Source organism: Mytilus californianus, unplaced genomic scaffold (assembly GCF_021869535.1).
Source record: "Mytilus californianus isolate M0D057914Y unplaced genomic scaffold, xbMytCali1.0.p SCAF_52, whole genome shotgun sequence".
NCBI classification, from domain to species: domain Eukaryota; kingdom Metazoa; phylum Mollusca; class Bivalvia; order Mytilida; family Mytilidae; genus Mytilus; species Mytilus californianus.
In genome coordinates, this window is record NW_026262704.1 from 117952 (window position 1) to 130931 (window position 12980).

At 31.6% G+C, this 12980-nt stretch overlaps 1 protein-coding gene across 1 annotated transcript in view; it reads left to right on the forward strand.

The window, feature by feature from the left end:
• The window catches only part of LOC127703855 (collectin-12-like), a 72693-nt gene that overhangs the window by 48422 nt on the left and 11291 nt on the right, over positions 1 to 12980 (forward strand). The gene's annotated exons all lie outside the window — the stretch shown is intronic.

The following is a 12980-nucleotide window of genomic DNA, read 5'->3' on the forward strand; positions in this document are numbered from 1 at the left end:
TATGTAAATGGTTTAAAGATTTCGCGTGTAAGGTTATAAACTTTCAATTGTTAAAGCGATCACGTTGACTGCACATGTCACTGACAAGTTCGAAAAATGGCGGCACAGAAATGCAAATCGAAAGTACGAATAAATGACATAACTATTACTTTTATTGCCAAAATTTATACATTATATAAAAATCTTAAACCTTTTAAACACACTATGGTAACGGATGCTTTACAGCTTTACGCAATTGACCTGATTTTTAAACTGAAAGTGGGCAGTGCACTTTTCATTTTCCATGATGCCTTGAGGCATCACGCGGCCGTTACCAGGTGATGCTTTCAGGCATCATACGGCGGTTACCAGGTGATGCCTTGAAGCATCATACGCCTTGAATGGGTTAAAGAAATATTAATCTTTCGCGGCGAGTGTATCCTTGAGGATACACAATGCACAGGGCGGATGTATCTTGAAAGATACACGGTGCGCAGGGCAAGTGTATCATTCAGGATACATAAATATCATCCCAATAAAAGCCGCAAGTTTAGCTATTTGCCGTTCTTAACAGTTAAAATCAATGTTTCAATTAAAATCTACGATATCTGAAGATATTATTCAGTTCTTCAACAGCTTTAATAACATCGTGCAGGTAAATAAATCAAATCGGAAAATTTTATTTTCTAAAATTAGAACCGGAAACACGTTCTAAGGTCATGTGGGGTTTAAAAATGGCTCCTCGTGGTAACAAGGAGTGAAAGTACAGCTGTTTTCTGTGTTTTGATGAAGCCCTTCATAGTTTTTAGGTAGTTTTAGATATCTAATAAAAATAAATGGTTCAATATCTTTAAGAATTATGATAGCGATCTTGTTAAAGCCTTTAACTTTTCCTCACAAATCGGAACAAGACAAAGTAAGTTATTTGCTTTCCTTTACTACAAAAAAAATTCTCGATTTCGAGGGAACAGAGATATGGCTTGGATAAGCTGGTTCTCGGGTGAAACATACACTTTGATTGAGTGTAGAGTGATACAAGCGGATAGGGCTGAGAATGTACGGGATAACAATGCACGAAATTGAAAGTTGTTAGGAAGTGAAATTTCGTCTGCTAGTATTGCAGTGTGAATAAACAGACGAATCTGATGTCGAATTTGAAGGTTCAGTGAAACTGATGTAATCTGGTAATTAATGCCAAACAAGAGGTCTTAGCTACTGAAGAAAGATTAAGAATTGGTCAGAATGGACAGGGGATAGATGACAGTGAGGGCTATATTATGAGTCAAATAATGAGGATGACAAAGGGGAGCAGGAGGTTAATATCAATGAGTGAGGATATGGTGGTGATGGATGGCATGATGAGTATAATATTGTTGAAAGGGGTCTACCACATATATTTGCTCCTTGTGGTAATACTGGGCCAAGTCATGTCATGGGTGCTGAAAAGGAGGTTTTAGATTTCTGGCAACTTTATATGGACAATCCTTTTCTTGAATACATACTAAATCAACAAAACTGATAACTATGCTTTCGACTGATTTTCACAGTTTGTTTCTATGTTGTGCTGTATTACCACCATCCCATGTAAAGGGGAAGGGTTGAGCGCTCACAAACATGTTTAACACTGCCACATTCTTTATGTGCCTGTCCCCAGTCATGAGCATGTGAACGACTGGTTGTCGTTGGTTCATGTCTGTCATTTTTGTTTTTGGTTATTATAATTGTTTTGTTATAAATTAGCTATATATATATAGGCAGTAAGTTTTCTCAATTGAATTGTTTCATATTTTTCATGTCCGGGCCTTTTATAGCTGACTTTACGGTATGGGTTTTTCTCATTGCTGAAGGCCATATGGTTGCCTATAATTGCTTACATCCACTTTATTTGAACTTTGGTGGAAAGTTGTCTTATTAGCAATCATACCTCATCACCTTGTTTTTTTTTATTTACTACAACATTCAGCAAAGGCCAAATGACAACAAAATGCCTTGGAGCTACATTATAAATCAGAAATGAAAGCATTTCTTGGTCTTACATACCAAATGGGAATAAGTTGCTTACCATCTACTAAGTTGTATTGGTTAACAGTACCAATAATGGTCACCTTAATATTTTCTTGTACAATGATCAGAGACTGGTATACCCATATTTTATGGTACCTTCATTTCTCTGACCATGTAACTGAACCTTGATAAAGTGAACAACATGTTGATTTGGAAGGACAAAAAAAATAAAAATGTATCAATCTTTTTAACTATATATAATGAAAGTATTGGTCAAGTTAAAACATGTAAATGTGTAGTAAATGTTGGCCAGTTCGCAAGATAAGAGGTTTAACTACCCCTTTGCCATTGTTGACTACACTTCAAATATGGATGGCTTTAACAAAGCTGAGCAATACATCCAGTATTATTGTTATCTTCAGAAAACCTTGCAATGGCTCCAAAAAGTAAGTTTCAGTTTACTTGGGATGGTTAAATGTAATGCCTACATATTATTTACCATTCATCCAACCTAACATTTCTTCGGTTTTCCTGTTTGCTGGTAAAAGGACTGATAAATAGATATTGTGCTGGGGTATGCATGGGAAGGCCGTTACTTGCCCCAGACCAGAGACTAGTTCAGACACATGCCTACAAACTGGAACAATAAAGGGATCGGAGGTGTCACGTCTGCTGTATTTTGTTCTTGTTGTTTGTTTAAATTTTATTGTTGAAAGTCCAAAATTTATTTATCAAATTCTCTAAGTTAATTGTAATACATTATATAAATGGGTAGACATTGCTTAAGGTGGTATATAACACTACAGGGAGATAGCTAGGTAAAAATCAGCTGAACGTTTTAATCACGTTCTATAGTTAAGGAAGTATTAAGCTTCTCAATGATCGAAATAAGTGTTTGTCAAACTGCTATATATCCAATGAAATTTTTCTGATAAAGTGTGTGGTTCAAAATATTTTGAAATTTTTATATTTTTATTGAAGGGTCAAAGTAAATATTTTGTCAATTTTTTATGAAAATTAACGGCCTAGCCACAATCAGATGTACATTTTGTGTTTCACATGAAGTCAAAAATGAAGATCACATCAGGCAAAAACCCTTTTGATATTTTGGTACAGAAATGGTTTAAATTATGAAAAATGGCCGTCATTAGGCTAACACTTGAAGCATTTATATAATTAAATGCAGTTTTGGGAAGAAATATTTAATATTTTTATTAAATAAATGGTGTTTTAAAACTGTCTAATTTTCTTTAATGGTTGCCTTCAATACATGGTCACCAGTTTCAAATTTTTTGCCAATGACAAAGACAACAAAATATGTTTAGAATTATTGAATATCAAACATTTTAATCGAAAAAAAAAATTGACAAGAACATGTTTAACTCACAATTATTTCAAACAACAGAAGCTTTCTTTGATCATTACTCTGATCTGATCAAACTATTTCTAAAATAATCTATTAATAACAAAACTTTAAAAAAAACCTTTCTTTTGGTGTATAGAACATTAAAATAACTTGATGCATATTCTTACAATAAACAATCAAAGTTAGCAATACAATTTATATGTTTTGTCTACGGACTAGACATTTTATTGATATTTAATTAAATGCACCATTAAAACTTAATTTTGAAATAGTTGAATATGTTCTCTTGACAAAATAACATACATTTTATCATGTTTATCTATCAAATGATGCTAAACCTCGAGGAAATTGGAAACAAATACATAGTGATAATGTCTACGGACAAGACATTTTATTGATATTTAATTAAATGCATTAAAAGGATAATTGTTAAAATTAAGTTTAAGTTACCCATTTAATTTTAAGCTGTGTTTTTTAATTTTTGGAAAATATAAAAATGTACCCATGATTCTTTACATATCTCAAAATTTTATTGATTAAGCAAAAATGAAGACACATTCTTTCAACTGAAATCCATAAGTCTGACTGTTTAACAGTTTAACTTTTATTAAAACTCAATTTTGACAAAGTTGAATGTGTTCTCTTGAAAAAAATAACATACATTTTATCTATCAAATGAGGCTGAACTCAAGGAAATTGGAAACAAATAGATTGTGGAAATGTCAACGGACAAGACAATTTCAGTTGAATAAACAATCTGTTAGAAATAATTGTGATTATATTTATGTTGAAAATACTGAGTTTTAATGTGTTCAAAGAACTTTCATCACCTATAAATTAGATTTAAGTTCCAAAGTAGACATATATTTGAATTTAATACTTGTTATGTACAAGTGTCTTGTCCGTAGACACTTCCTCATCTGCTGATAATCCTAAAATGCAAAAGATAAAGTCAGAGAGAGAGAAATACTATTTCTTCATTTGATTAAGTTTATGTTTTAAGTTATGAAGCAACTGGAATAAAAATATTGAAGTAAAATAAGGTATGCTTTTAATGACTGACAATTTGCCACTTTTTAAAATCCACTCCTGTAAAGTAATTTTACAAAAAATGAGAACAGTTAAATAACCATTAATTAATCAAAAATAATATATTTCTAAGTTTAAAAAACACATAGGAACAATTTAGATCCATAAATCCAAGCAATATTGATATAAAGTCATGTCTACGGACAAGACATGTGTCTACGGACAAGACATTCTGACATTTTTTTCAAATTCTTCCTCTATTAAAAGATGGTAGAAATTAATGTTTGTAGTGTTTTCATATCTGCAAAAGAGCAGGAACTTAGCAATGCAACATTTACGTTATTACACTTCCAGTTTACTAGAAAATGCATGTCTACGGACAAGACATTTTTCACTTTATTTGGATATCCATTTTAGATGGCATATATCTCCAGCTAGGGTACTGCAATATAGATATATGAGGTAGTTGTTGATAATTCATATACAAGAAGGGAAAACAAAACACATAATAGCATAAATTTCATTTATTTTTCTCTTTTATTACTACACTATACAAGGTAAAAACAAAAATACAAAATTGCATAACAAACGCATAGTATTCCACTTTTTATCATAACTTTGTAACCACTGAAGATTTTTCGTTGCAACAACCAGCAAAAGAAAGATGAATAAATTGTCTATTACAGTGAACCAATAATGTAGTTCAAATTAGGTTCACTTATTAACTATCAATTGATAAAAACAGTGTATTTTTAAATGAAACAACATAACGTGAAATTTTGCCCATTTTAGCGTGTATTTTATTGGGTTTTTTTCAAAATGGTCACACATACACATGATATTTGATATGCATTGTGAAGCTCTATATTCTTTCCTTCAGTTCAAAGATGTAATACTTAAATTAAATTCACCTTCTTGTCTATAGAAGCCTATAACATAGACCTAAAATGAAATGTACATCTGATTGTGGCTAGGCCGTAAACGAGCCCAGTTAATTTTAGTCAAGGTGTTTGGTACCACCTTAAATTTTTATCAGAATCTCAAGTTTTGTGACTTGGGGAAAATGAAATTGCACTGAATTATCAAGAAAGGATGAAACATATGTGTACACAATTAATGAGTGTATAAATTCATTTTGTAATTAAATATTCTTCACATGATTACAATGTATATATATGATATCTTCATAATGAAAATGGTAATTCAATAAATTTTAATACTCAGTGATTTTAAAACTTTGAAAAATACACAGACAGAAAATGCATGAACAAAGTTTGTCAAACTGCTATATATCCAATGAAATTTTTCTGATAAAGTGTGTGGTTCAAGTTTTTTTGAAATTTTGAAATTTTTATTAAAGGGTCAAAGTAAATATTTTGTCAAATTTTTATGAAAATTAAACGAGCCCAGTTAATTTTAGTCAAGGTGTTTGGTACCACCTTAAATTTTTATCAGAATCTCAAGTTTTGTGACTTTATATGGGGAAAATGAAACTGCGCTGAATTATCAAGAAAGGATGAAACATATGTGTACACAATTAATGAGTGTATAAATTCATTTTGCAATTAAATATTCTTCGCATGATTACAATGTATATATATGATAACTAACTTAAAAGTATCTTCATAATGAAAATGATAATTCAATAAATTTTAATACTCAGTGATTTTAAAACTTTGAAAAATACACAAACAGAAAATCCATGAACAAAGCTTTTGTATATTGATAATAGAGAAAGTTGAATAAAGACCCAACCTTTGACAGAAAAAACTACTGACTACAAATGTACTTGTATATAATGGTTGATCCTGGTAATTTTTGTATTTCTAAAAGATAATCCTGATCAGCTATATTCTGCTATACTCTTCTGAAATAGGCAACATGGACTGATTGAACCCAAGCATTGAAAATATTTTTTTATTGCAGAGTTGTTTATTTTTTTGCAAAGTATTGCAATCTTTACCAGGGAAAATGAAAAAAAAATCATATCTAATTTGTTAAATTACACTCTTATCAGCGTTTACAATTAACAACGGATCTATGATATCCGTACGTATATTATATCTTGGCACTTTGAAAACGAGTAGTCGTTCGTCGATTGACAGAGTTGTCTTTTCATCAATACAAATGGCGGTCGGAAACGAAAAGTCAAACGGTCAATTTATGAGAGATAAAAAGCTTCGGACTTGCTATAAACGATGTTTAAATGACAAAAACGATTAATAAGACAAATAAGATGACTCGGTCGTAACGATTTGCTGAATATTATCCGTTTTAAACACATTTTTCACGTAAACAAGTACACAACAATATCGACATGTTGGCAACATTGAGCTAACAAGGTAACAAAATCGAGCTTTCAAGCATTGTAAAGTCATTATTCTTTGTTTTAATTTTTAAAGAATAGAAAAATCTTTTACAGAGCAATCTTTTTAACTTCTGTATCAGTTGTTTAGTCGATCTGTGCCTGCGTTCTCGAGTTGCAACATGTTTTTCATGCTGGGGAATCTGAGCGTGCAAATTTTGCTCGACCACAGAAACCCGCGGAAAAAATTAAATCAGTAGTGAGTGTTAATGATCAAAATCAGTGTTTGTCAAACTGCCATATAACCAATGAAATTTTTCCGACAAAGTGTGTGGTTCAAGTCTTTAAATTTTTATATTTTTTTTGGAGGGCAGAAAAAAATATTTTGTCAAAATTTTATGAAAATTAAACAATCCAAATTAATTTTAGTCAAGCCGAAGGGGTTTGGTACCACCTTAAATGCAAAATCTGAAGTCATATAAAAGTAAGGAGATGTACACTGGTATCATTGTCAATGAAATGATATATCCACCGGAACCAAAGGATGAGGATGCATGTTTGCAACAAACTGTCTTAGAATCTTGTGCGCCTAACGGTTACCTGGTTTACCATTGTTAATTTAAGAAATAATTCATGGGGGCTTTAATTCATACTGTTTACCACGGGTTGGTCCTTTATGCTTAACGAGCGATAGAGAGGGGTAAATTATCGACATAAAGGTCAAACTCGTGGTAAAATCAGTATAAGTTCAAGCCCCATGAATTATTTCTATTCTAATAGGACAAATACGGCAATTCTTATCGATCGAAGCTCTCTAGGCAAAGGCAAATGTGTGCTGTTCCCTTAATAAAAAACGTAAAGATTGAAAAACTTTATAAGTGACATGCTTGAACGATTTAGAATAACATACATGGACAGTTTGGACGAAGTTAAATAATTATCTTAATTTATGACCATTGACATTCAACTATTTTTTAGCATCATTTATTTATGTTTCTGTGTTTTGACGACATTCAGTTTCACATTCGTGCATTTTCCCGTATAATGCTTAATATCTTACGTCATTGTTTAATGACGTCCTTTACACAGTGGGAACATTCCAAAGAAATATTCATATTTTACCAAAATTCAAGATTCAAAATTCTTTATTTTTGTCAACACAGGCTTGCTCTGTTTGAATGAAGGAATGACAAACAAACAAATATGTATGAATTGAAAACTGTCATTAATTATTAAAATGACGAAGAAGCAACATATGAAAAAACATGTATAATTAAATCAATAAATCATATCTATAAACAACATATATGGTTATAATGATAAAACCTTATTGACCCATCCCATCAAAGATGGGGTTACATTCGCCACAATATTGTTACCCAAAGCCTTCCTTGTAACAATATCCCCCATCCAAGCCAGTGATAAAAAATTCAAAATAAACAATTAGTTCTTACTGCCAAAAATAAGAAAAAATTATAAAAGACAATCACCAATCTAAACAATCTACATCTATCTAAGAGCTTTCATTCTAGATACTAAACGCTCAGAGAACGTTGACATGTCATCTAACTCATGATTATAATGTATTTACAGATTAAATAATGGCTGCCAGAGGCCCATGTCCCTATGGCAACCAACGCCAAATATATATATATTTTTTTGATCCAGTTAAAAATCTTTTTTATTTACGATACAACATTTTCGACTGCTTAATTACGTGAAAGGTAACAGCATTTCCCACAGAGTTTATTACAGCGCGTAAAGTTAATCAACAATCTTTATGGGATTCCTAAAATTTTATGACAGTAGGTCAGTCAAGAGTTCAGCCCATCGACAACTGCAATGACAGACGGGGATGATCCATTACTGTTGGTTTTATAATCTCTAACAGATAGGTAAATTACAGGTACCTAAATCTAGTTCATAATTGTCATAGTTTTTGAAAGTCATTTTTTACTGTTACTGCTTGAAAAATATGGATTTTTCTTAAAATGAACTTTGAAAAGTGTTACATCACACAGTCAATATGTGCACATTCTGCAATAGAGTCTTTCGACTTTGATGGGTTTATTTACAATGTTTTATAGTGCCAGTGCTATTGGTGCCATTTGATGAATGCAAAAAAAAATGCCTTATTAATGCTGTAGGTAAAAAATTAGCTGAAAGGTATACAGATTTCTGGAAAGACAGTCTTTTTAACGTCCAAAATAATCCTAATGGAAACATATTAAGAACATACAGAAAAATTAAAAAAAGAATACAAATTAGAAAATTTTTTATTAATAGATTTAGATCGATACATGATATCAAATTTTATAAAAATAAGAATAAGTAATAGTTATCTAAATATTGAACAGGGTAGACACCGTAAATTACCTTTGGAAAAAGGAGGTAGAAGATGAATATCATTTTGCTTTAAAATGTCAAATTTTAGACGAATGTAGGCAAAAACTTTTTCAGGAAGTAGAGAGTATAGTTCCAGATTTTACTAAAATGTCTGATGAGGAAAAATTTGCATTTATGTTTATATTTAATGAGTATGACGTAACTAAAATTATTGTCAAGGGAGTTAATGATTTATATGTTTTAAGAAATAGCCTAGCTGATAAGAAATACTAGTACGATGTAACAAAATTGTGACTATTCTATATTTTTCTTATAGTATTTGTTATGATATATTTTATAACAATTGCATTATAATTTTTGTACTTGCAAAAGCAAACATTTAGCAAATTGACAAAAGCACTACATATGATCAGATAACAATTGTTGAATAGTTTATACAAGAACTTTTCACATTTAACAGTTTTATTACAAGTGTAAAAGATAGGATGCTGAGTCTGCAAACTGTACAGTTGTCATCTCTCTGTTGGCGTGTCTCTGTTTCAGGTTACCGAGTCTGGTCTCAATTTCTCTGTATTTTTTTTTTCTGTTGATTCGTTTACCACGGGCGGCGTACTGCAGTATTTGACATCTGGAAGCAGCTTCCTGGCGTTGTAACAGCTCGATCAACTTGTAGATATTTGGGTGTGGAGTCTAAACGATTTTCTTGATGTTTGAGTGCCACACCTCTAAGTTGTTGGTTGTTCTTAGTCCTACAGTGTTGTAATGGTTCCACAGATGACGTTGCATTCTACCCAATACTCGGTCAAGTAGTCTGTAAATCTTGCGGTGTTGATATCAGTATCTACATTCTCTAAGTCTTGGAGAGATTGAAACCAGACGTCCTCCAGCTCATCAGTTGGTACCATTGGAAGAACTGCTGCTCTTCTCACCAGTCTGTGGATGTCCTCGTTGTTCGAATAAGACTTGCAGGCCACACTCTTGAGTTTTGCGCCAGATACACTTGGTGTAGTGGAAAAAGCAACCTTTCTTGGTGATGCCAGGAAACACTGTATATGCTGCATTGTGTGCTGCTGTCTCGTAGTCAAGTACTATAGTCTCTGGTTGAAGTTGCAGTTAGTGTTGTTGATAGTAATCTTTAAGTAGTTGGAAGAAACGGATGTAGGTTGCCTGGTCTTTTCCTGGTAGTAACGCAAAGACGAGTGGATACATAGCTCCATCAACAAAGCTGTGTAGGGAGTATAACTAGTAAAAAGTAGAAGGACAACTGTAAAAGGTGCGATCACCATAAAGAGTAGAAGCTGCTGTCAAGTGGCATAAGTTGAAGTGGGTGCTGAATATCAGGATACGGTCTTGGTCTCCATCATCAAAGAGTAGAAAGTTATCAGCAGTTGTCGTCTCTCTCCATTTACCCTCTAAGTTGATCTCCTGTCTTGAAATTGGCAGTTGAGGTATCGTCTTACTGCGCTGGGTATAAAGTGATGTCTTGCAGGTTGTAAAGGTGGACATACTCTGGACTAGTCTTTCAGAGTCGTTGTCCCAGTCTCTGTTGCGTAGTTTGACTAATTCGTCTTCATAGATTGTTGGTTCTGGAGTGCTTTCAACAAGACATCTTTCTTTCATTCTTTTGAGTACTTGATCAACATTGAGTTGAACTGGCTGATTATGCTGATCTCTGATGTTAACTGGTATTCTATTGAGTGTGTTGATGGTAGCTGTGCAGTCAGACTTTACACACCTCCAGTAGCATCTGTCTCCCCGTTTAGTCTTTACTCTGTACTTGTAGTTATTGTAGACCAAGTTTTCTTTGCCAAGACGATTATCAACAAATTGTATATTTAACTGTGCATTAGCCATACTTGAAAAGTGAATGACATGACTTGCCTATCCTCCCCTTTTATGTGCATATCATTGGCTTGGACATGTGCTCACTCAGTGTCAGCTTGGGCTTTGCGCATACTCATGCTCACCCAGTTTCCAGCTTGGAAGTTATCAAATTTGATTATTTATCATTTATTTCTTATGATTTTTAAATTTTTATTAGTTGTTCAATTGAACATTTCATGTAGTTCACTTTAACTAATAAAACATTTAAAATTATGTGGAATTAAATAAATCTCTAATATTCTTTTTTTAGTTTGAAATAATTGTATCTTACTAAAATTTTGTTTAGTATTTCTTATATATATGTCTTATGTTTTTACAAAAAAAAAGTAATAAAAATGTTTTAATTTATTGATTTCTCTAAAGTTCATAATAGTTTTAACCCAAATTCTACTATTTTATTTATCAAATGTTGCAATTTTAGCAGGTTTACTAATTATTTTTAACAGTTTTAAAAATACTTATAAAAACATTTAAATAGTTATAAAAACACCTATTGTTATTATATAAACATCTATTGAAATATTTTGGTTGGCATTCAAGGAATAGGTAACATATAAAATGTTGGAATTCGAGGAAGACACCGAATGAAACGTTTAATATAAAAGATAGAAAAAGTAATAGAAAAGATAGACAAAAAATAAAAAATAAGACTAATGCGTTAAAAAGTTTAACAAGAAAACTATAAGTTATAGACATTTGGAGAGTAATAAACCAAATAAAACACAATATACCTGGAGAAGAAAAAAAAAAGTAGCTAGACCTAGGGTACTCCACGCTGATATAAGACCCGCTACAATTCAATATACAGACCATCAAGCGATTTCACTTAAGATAAATCATTGTCAGGGGGAAAAAGGAAAGGGTTATTTCAAATTAAACAATAGTATTCTTAAAGACGAATCATACAAAATGAAAATTAACACTTTAATAGATAAATATGAAAAATTAAGAAACCGAATAAGCTTAGCAATCGTGTTTAAAATAGAGGTAAAGGAGACGACTATTGAACATTGTAAAATTAAAGCTAAAAATAAAAGAGATGAAATTAAAGAATTAGAACAAGAACTAAAACTTTTGAATGAAATTCAGGACAACAACCTTGATGAAAAGAAAAAAAAAATGCCGAACATAATAGATTCAATAAAGAATGCCGACGGAAGAAATGCTACAAATTCTATATTCTGATAAAATAAAAGGGGCACAAATAAGGTAAAGAGTTAAATGGATAGAAGAAGACGAAAAAAATACAAAATATTTTTTTTGGAATTAGAGAAATCAAGACAGACAAGAAAAAATATTACTGCTATTAGGAACAGTGAAGGGGAAATAACTGAGGATCAAGGTAAAATATTAGAAACGGGGAGGAATTATTATGAAAATTTATATACGTCAACTAAGCCAGATTTAGGAGAAATTGAAAATTATATTGAAAATACAAAAATAAACTGCAAACTAACTACACACGAAAGTAATGAAATTGAAGGAAAGCTGACAATAGAGGAATGTACAAATTCTGTTTTTAAAATGAAACTTAACAAAACACCGGGTATTGATGGTCTTCTAATTGAATTTTATAGATCTTTTTGGTCCAACTTACAATATTTTGCTGTAAATGTCTTTAATCATTGTTATGAGAAAAAAGAATTGACAAATTCACAGAAACTAGGATTAATTACCCATATTTACAAGAAAAATGACCCGTTAAATTTAGACATATAGACCAATCACTTTATTCAATGTAGATACCAAAATTATAGCATATTCTCTTGCACAAAGACTTAAACCAGTATTGCATAAAATCATTCATAGTGATCAAAACGGGTATGTTAAAAATAGATATATTGGGTTTAATATTAGACAAATGCAAGATATTATAGACTATTCAGAAAAATTCAACGTAGACGGGGCATACCTTTTTTTTAGATTTTTCAAAGGCATTTGACTCGTTAGAATGGGAATTTATGTATTGTTCATTAAAGAAATTTGACTTTCAGAAATCTTAACTGAAGTGGATAAATACTTTATATACAGATATAAAGGGTTGCATATTAAATAAAGGGTGGATTT